Source organism: Oncorhynchus gorbuscha, linkage group LG01 (assembly GCF_021184085.1).
Source record: "Oncorhynchus gorbuscha isolate QuinsamMale2020 ecotype Even-year linkage group LG01, OgorEven_v1.0, whole genome shotgun sequence".
In the NCBI taxonomy this organism is placed as follows: Eukaryota; Metazoa; Chordata; class Actinopteri; order Salmoniformes; family Salmonidae; genus Oncorhynchus; species Oncorhynchus gorbuscha.
Genome location: NC_060173.1, coordinates 2205799 through 2215798, shown reverse-complemented (window position 1 = coordinate 2215798; position 10000 = coordinate 2205799). Strand labels below are relative to the sequence as shown.

General features: G+C 22.6%; 1 protein-coding gene across 1 annotated transcript in view; it reads right to left on the bottom strand.

Moving 5' to 3' along the window:
* Nucleotides 1–10000, bottom strand: part of eps8l2 (EPS8 like 2) — a 143856-nt gene that overhangs the window by 53955 nt on the left and 79901 nt on the right. The window lies entirely within an intron of this gene.

Here is a 10000-nt window from a genome sequence, read left to right as displayed (position 1 = left end):
CATAGTGAGTGTATATATATACATAGTGAGTGTATATATATACATAGTGAGTGTATATATATACATAGTGAGTGTATATATATATACATAGTGAGTGTATATATACATAGTGAGTGTATATATATACATAGTGAGTGTATATATATATATATACATATAGTTAGTGTATATATATACATAGTGAGTGTATATATATACATAGTGAGTGTATATATATACATAGTGAGTGTATATATATACATAGTGAGTGTATATATATATACATAGTGAGTGTATATATATATACATAGTGAGTGTATATATATATACATAGTGAGTGTATATATATACACATAGTGAGTGTATATATATACATAGTGAGTGTGTATATATATATATACATAGTGAGTGTATATATATACATAGTGAGTGTATATATATATATAGTGAGTGTATATATATACATAGTGAGTGTGTATATATATATATACATATAGTGAGTGTATATATATACATAGTGAGTGTATATATATATATAGTGAGTGTATATATATATACATAGTGAGTGTATATATATACATAGTGAGTGTATATATACATAGTGAGTGTATATATATACATAGTGAGTGTATATATATACATAGTGAGTGTATATATATACATAGTGAGTGTATATATATACATAGTGAGTGTATATATATACATAGTGAGTGTATATATATACATATAGTGAGTGTATATATATACATAGTGAGTGTATATATATACATAGTGAGTGTATATATATACATAGTGAGTGTATATATATACATAGTGAGTGTATATATATATATAGTGAGTGTATATATATACATATAGTGAGTGTATATATATACATAGTGAGTGTATATATATATATAGTGAGTGTATATATATACATATAGTGAGTGTATATATATACATAGTGAGTGTATATATATATATAGTGAGTGTATATATATACATATAGTGAGTGTATATATATACATAGTGAGTGTATATATATATATAGTGAGTGTATATATATACATATAGTGAGTGTATATATATATATAGTGAGTGTATATATATACATATAGTGAGTGTATATATATACATAGTGAGTGTATATATATATATAGTGAGTGTATATATATACATAGTGAGTGTATATATATACATAGTGAGTGTATATATATACATAGTGAGTGTATATATATACATAGTGAGTGTATATATATACATAGTGAGTGTATATATACATAGTGAGTGTATATATATATATAGTGAGTGTATATATATATACATAGTGAGTGTATATATATATACATAGTGAGTGTATATATACATAGTGAGTGTATATATATACATAGTGAGTGTATATATATATATATAGTGAGTGTATATATATATATACATAGTGAGTGTATATATATACATAGTGAGTGTATATATATACATAGTGAGTGTATATATATACATAGTGAGTGTGTATATATACATAGTGAGTGAGTGTATATATATACATAGTGAGTGTATATATATACATAGTAGTGAGTGTATATATATACATAGTGAGTGTATATATATACATAGTGAGTGTGTATATATATACATAGTGAGTGTATATATATACATATAGTGAGTGTATATATATACATATAGTGAGTGTATATATATACATATAGTGAGTGTATATATATACATAGTGAGTGTATATATATATATAGTGAGTGTATATATATATACATAGTGAGTGTATATATATACATAGTGAGTGTATATATATACATAGTGAGTGTATATATATACATAGTGAGTGTATATATATATACATATAGTGAGTGTATATATATACATAGTGAGTGTATATATATACATAGTGAGTGTATATATATACATAGTGAGTGTATATATATACATAGTGAGTGTATATATATACATAGTGAGTGTATATATATACATAGTGAGTGTATATATATACATATAGTGAGTGTATATATATACATAGTGAGTGTATATATATACATAGTGAGTGAGTATATATATATACATATAGTGAGTGTATATATATACATAGTGAGTGTATATATATACATAGTGAGTGTATATATATACATATAGTGAGTGTATATATACACATAGTGAGTGTATATATACATAGTGAGTGTATATATATACATAGTGAGTGTATATATATACATAGTGAGTGTATATATATACATATAGTGAGTGTATATATATACATAGTGAGTGTATATATATATATAGTGAGTGTATATATATATACATAGTGAGTGTATATATATATACATAGTGAGTGTATATATATACATAGTGAGTGTATATATATACATAGTGAGTGTATATATATACATATAGTGAGTGTATATATATACATAGTGAGTGTATATATATACATAGTGAGTGTATATATATACATAGTGAGTGTATATATATACATATAGTGAGTGTATATATATACATAGTGAGTGTATATATACATAGTGAGTGTATATATATACATAGTGAGTGTGTATATATATACATATAGTGAGTGTATATATATACATAGTGAGTGTATATATATACATATAGTGAGTGTATATATATACATAGTGAGTGTATATATATATATATATATATATATAGTGAGTGTATATATACACATAGTGAGTGTATATATACATAGTGAGTGTATATATACATAGTGAGTGTATATATATACATAGTGAGTGTATATATATATAGTGAGTGTATATATACACATAGTGAGTGTATATATATATATACATAGTGAGTGTATATATATATACATATAGTGAGTGTATATATATATATACATATAGTGAGTGTATATATATATATATACATAGTGAGTGTATATATATATATATACATATAGTGAGTGTATATATATATATATACATAGTGAGTGTATATATATATATATATAGTGAGTGTATATATATATATATACATAGTGAGTGTATATATATATACATAGTGAGTGTATATATATATATACATAGTGAGTGTATATATATATATATACATAGTGAGTGTATATATATACATAGTGAGTGTATATATATATATAGTGAGTGTATATATATACATAGTGAGTGTATATATATACATAGTGAGTGTATATATATATATAGTGAGTGTATATATATATATAGTGAGTGTATATATATATATATATAGTGAGTGTATATATATACATAGTGAGTGTATATATATACATAGTGATATATACATAGTATATATATATACATAGTGAGTGTATATATATACATAGTGAGTGTATATATATATATAGTGAGTATATATATAGTAGTGAGTGTATATATATACATAGTGAGTGTATATATATATATACATAGTGAGTGTATATATATATATATATATACATAGTGAGTGTATATATATATACATAGTGAGTGTATATATATATACATAGTGAGTGTATATATACATAGTGAGTGTATATATATACATATATATATATATACATAGTGAGTGTATATATATATACATAGTGAGTGTATATATATATATAGTGAGTATATATATACATAGTGAGTGTATATATATACATAGTGAGTGTATATATATATACATAGTGAGTGTATATATATATATATATATACATAGTGAGTGTATATATATATATATACATAGTGAGTGTATATATATATAGTGAGTGTATATATACATAGTGAGTGTATATATATATATACATAGTGAGTGTATATATACATAGTGAGTGTATATATACATAGTGAGTGTATATATACATAGTGAGTGTATATATATATATACACATAGTGAGTGTATATATATACATAGTGAGTGTATATATACATAGTGAGTGTATATATATACATAGTGAGTGTATATATATACATAGTGAGTGTATATATATACATATAGTGTGTATATATATACATAGTGAGTGTATATATATACATAGTGAGTGTATATATATACATAGTGAGTGTATATATATACATAGTGAGTGTATATATACATAGTGAGTGTATATATACATAGTGAGTGTATATATATACATAGTGAGTGTATATATATACATAGTGAGTGTATATATATATAGTGAGTGTATATATATAGTGAGTGTATATATATACATAGTGAGTGTATATATATACATAGTGAGTGTATATATATATATAGTGAGTGTATATATATATACATAGTGAGTGTATATATATACATAGTGAGTGTATATATATACATAGTGAGTGTATATATATACATATAGTGAGTGTATATATATACATAGTGAGTGTATATATATACATAGTGAGTGTATATATATACATAGTGAGTGTATATATATATATATAGTGAGTGTATATATATACATAGTGAGTGTATATATATACATAGTGAGTGTATATATATACATAGTGAGTGTATATATATACATAGTGAGTGTATATATATACATATAGTGAGTGTATATATATACATAGTGAGTGTATATATATACATAGTGAGTGTATATATATACATATAGTGAGTGTATATATACACATAGTGAGTGTATATATACATAGTGAGTGTATATATACATAGTGAGTGTATATATATACATAGTGAGTGTATATATATACATAGTGAGTGTATATATATACATATAGTGAGTGTATATATATACATAGTGAGTGTATATATATACATATAGTGAGTGTATATATATACATAGTGAGTGTATATATATACATAGTGAGTGTATATATACATAGTGAGTGTATATATACATAGTGAGTGTATATATATACATAGTGAGTGTATATATATACATAGTGAGTGTATATATATACATATAGTGAGTGTATATATATACATATAGTGAGTGTATATATATATATAGTGAGTGTATATATATATATACATAGTGAGTGTATATATATATATACATAGTGAGTGTATATATATACATAGTGAGTGTATATATATACATATAGTGAGTGTATATATATACATAGTGAGTGTATATATATACATAGTGAGTGTATATATATACATAGTGAGTGTATATATATACATAGTGAGTGTATATATATACATATAGTGAGTGTATATATATACATAGTGAGTGTATATATACATAGTGAGTGTATATATATACATAGTGAGTGTATATATATACATATAGTGAGTGTATATATATACATAGTGAGTGTATATATATACATATAGTGAGTGTATATATATACATAGTGAGTGTGTGTATATATATATATATATAGTGAGTGTATATATACACATAGTGAGTGTATATATACATAGTGAGTGTATATATACATAGTGAGTGTATATATATACATAGTGAGTGTATATATATATATATATATATATAGTGAGTGTATATATACACATAGTGAGTGTATATATATACATAGTGAGTGTATATATATATACATATAGTGAGTGTATATATATATACATATAGTGAGTGTATATATATATATATACATATAGTGAGTGTATATATATATATATAGTGAGTGTATATATATATATACATAGTGAGTGTATATATATATACATAGTGAGTGTATATATATATATACATAGTGAGTGTATATATATATATATACATAGTGAGTGTATATATATACATAGTGAGTGTATATATATATATATAGTGAGTGTATATATATACATAGTGAGTGTATATATATATATAGTGAGTGTATATATATATAGTGAGTGTATATATATATATAGTGAGTGTGTGTATATATATATATATAGTGAGTGTATATATATATATATATAGTGAGTGTATATATATACATAGTGAGTGTATATATATATACATAGTGAGTGTATATATATACATAGTGAGTGTATATATATATATAGTGAGTATATATATACATAGTGAGTGTATATATATACATAGTGAGTGTATATATATATATATATATACATAGTGTATATATATATATATATACATAGTGAGTGTATATATATATATATACATAGTGAGTGTATATATATATAGTGAGTGTATATATACATAGTGAGTGTATATATATATATACATAGTGAGTGTATATATACATAGTGAGTGTATATATACATAGTGAGTGTATATATATATATACATAGTGAGTGTATATATATACATATAGTGAGTGTATATATACACATAGTGAGTGTATATATACATAGTGAGTGTATATATACATAGTGAGTGTATATATATACATAGTGAGTGTATATATATACATATAGTGAGTGTATATATATACATAGTGAGTGTATATATATATATATAGTGAGTGTATATATATACATATAGTGAGTATATATATATACATAGTGAGTGTATATATATACATATAGTGAGTGTATATATATACATATAGTGAGTGTATATATACATAGTGAGTGTATATATACATAGTGAGTGTATATATACATAGTGAGTGTATATATATACATAGTGAGTGTATATATATACATAGTGAGTGTATATATATACATATAGTGAGTGTATATATATACATAGTGAGTGTATATATACATATAGTGAGTGTATATATATATATACATAGTGAGTGTATATATATATATACATAGTGAGTGTATATATATACATACATAGTGAGTGTATATATTACATTTACATTACATTTAAGTCATTTAGCAGACGCTCTTATCCAGAGCGACTTACAAATTGGATATATATATACATAGTGAGTGTATATATATACATAGTGAGTGTATATATACATAGTGAGTGTATATATATACATAGTGAGTGTATATATACATAGTGAGTGTATATATATATATACACATAGTGAGTGTATATATATATATACACATAGTGAGTGTATATATACATAGTGAGTGTATATATACATAGTGAGTGTATATATATATATATACATAGTGAGTGTATATATATACACATAGTGAGTGTATATATATACATAGTGAGTGTATATATACATAGTGAGTGTATATATATACATAGTGAGTGTATATATATATATAGTGAGTGTATATATATACATAGTGAGTGTATATATATACATAGTGAGTGTATATATATACATAGTGAGTGTATATATATACATAGTGAGTGTATATATCTACATAGTGAGTGTATATATATACATAGTGAGTGTATATATATACATAGTGAGTATATATACATAGTGAGTGTATATATATACATAGTGAGTGTATATATATACATAGTGAGTGTATATATATACATAGTGAGTGTATATATATACATAGTGAGTGTATATATATACATAGTGAGTGTATATATATACATAGTGAGTGTATATATCTACATAGTGAGTGTATATATATATATATATATATAGTGAGTGTATATACATAGTGAGTGTATATACATAGTGAGTGTATATATATACATAGTGAGTGTATATATATACATAGTGAGTGTATATATATACATAGTGAGTGTATATATACATAGTGAGTGTATATATATACATAGTGAGTGTATATATACATAGTGAGTGTATATATACATAGTGAGTGTATATATATATATACATAGTGAGTGTATATATATACATAGTGAGTGTATATATATACATAGTGAGTGTATATATACATAGTGAGTGTATATATACATAGTGAGTGTATATATATATACATAGTGAGTGTATATATATACATAGTGAGTGTATATATATACATAGTGAGTGTATATATATACATAGTGAGTGTATATATACATAGTGAGTGTATATATATATATATACATAGTGAGTGTATATATATACATAGTGAGTGTATATATACATAGTGAGTGTATATATATATATACATATAGTGAGTGTATATATACATAGTGAGTGTATATATACATAGTGAGTGTATATATATATATATACATAGTGAGTGTATATATATACATAGTGAGTGTATATATACATAGTGAGTGTATATATATACATAGTATATATATATATATACATAGTGAGTGTATATATACATAGTGAGTGTATATATATATATACATAGTGAGTGTATATATATACATAGTGAGTGTATATATATACATAGTGAGTGTATATATATACATAGTGAGTGTATATATATACATAGTGAGTGTATATATATATATACATAGTGAGTGTATATATATATATACATAGTGAGTGTATATATATACATAGTGAGTGTATATATACATAGTGAGTGTATATATATATATATATACATAGTGAGTGTATATATATATATATACATAGTGAGTGTATATATATATATATATACATAGTGAGTGTATATATATATATATATATACATAGTGAGTGTATATATATACATAGTGAGTGTATATATATACATAGTGAGTGTATATATATACATAGTGAGTGTATATATATATATACATAGTGAGTGATATGTATATATATACATAGTGAGTGTATATATATACATAGTGAGTGTATATATATACATAGTGAGTGTATATATATACATAGTGAGTGTATATATATACATAGTGAGTGTATATATACATAGTGAGTGTATATATATACATAGTGAGTGTATATATACATAGTGAGTGTATATATACACATAGTGAGTGTATATATATACATAGTGAGTGTATATATATATATACATAGTGAGTGTATATATACATAGTGAGTGTATATATATATATACATAGTGAGTGTATATATATATATACATAGTGAGTGTATATATATACATAGTGAGTGTATATATATACATAGTGAGTGTATATATACATAGTGAGTGTATATATACATAGTGAGTGTATATATATACATAGTGAGTGTATATATATATACATATAGTGAGTGTATATATACATAGTGAGTGTATATATACATAGTGAGTGTATATACACATAGTGAGTGTATATATATATATACATAGTGAGTGTATATATATATATACACATAGTGAGTGTATATATATATATACACATAGTGAGTATATATATATACATAGTGAGTGTATATATACATAGTGAGTGTATATATATATACATAGTATATATATATACATAGTGAGTGTATATATATATATATAGTGTATATATATATACATAGTGAGTGTATATATATATATATACATAGTGAGTGTATATATATACATAGTGAGTGTATATATATACATAGTGAGTGTATATATATATATAGTGAGTGTATATATATACATAGTGAGTGTATATATATATATATATATAGTGAGTGTATATACATAGTGAGTGTATATATATACATAGTGAGTGTATATATATACATAGTGAGTGTATATATATATATAGTGAGTATATATATACATAGTGAGTGTATATATACATAGTGAGTGTATATATACATGATGAGTGTATATATACATAGTGAGTGTATATATATACATAGTGAGTGTATATATATACATAGTGAGTGTATATATATATACATAGTGAGTGTGTATATATATACATAGTGAGTGTATATATATACATAGTGAGTGTATATATACATAGTGAGTGTATATATACATAGTGAGTGTATATATATATATACATAGTGAGTGTATATATATATACATATATATATATATACATAGTGAGTGTATATATATATAGTAGTGAGTATATATATATACATAGTGAGTGTGTATATATATACATAGTGAGTGTATATATATATATACATAGTGAGTGTGTATATATATACATAGTGAGTGTATATATATATATACATAGTGAGTGTATATATATATATACATAGTGAGTGTATATATATATACATAGTGAGTGTATATATATACATAGTGAGTGTATATATATACATAGTGAGTGTATATATATATATACATAGTGAGTGTATATATATACATAGTGAGTATATATATATATACATAGTGAGTGTATATATATACATAGTGAGTGTATATATATACATAGTGAGTGTATATATATACATAGTGAGTGTATATATATACATAGTGAGTGTATATATAC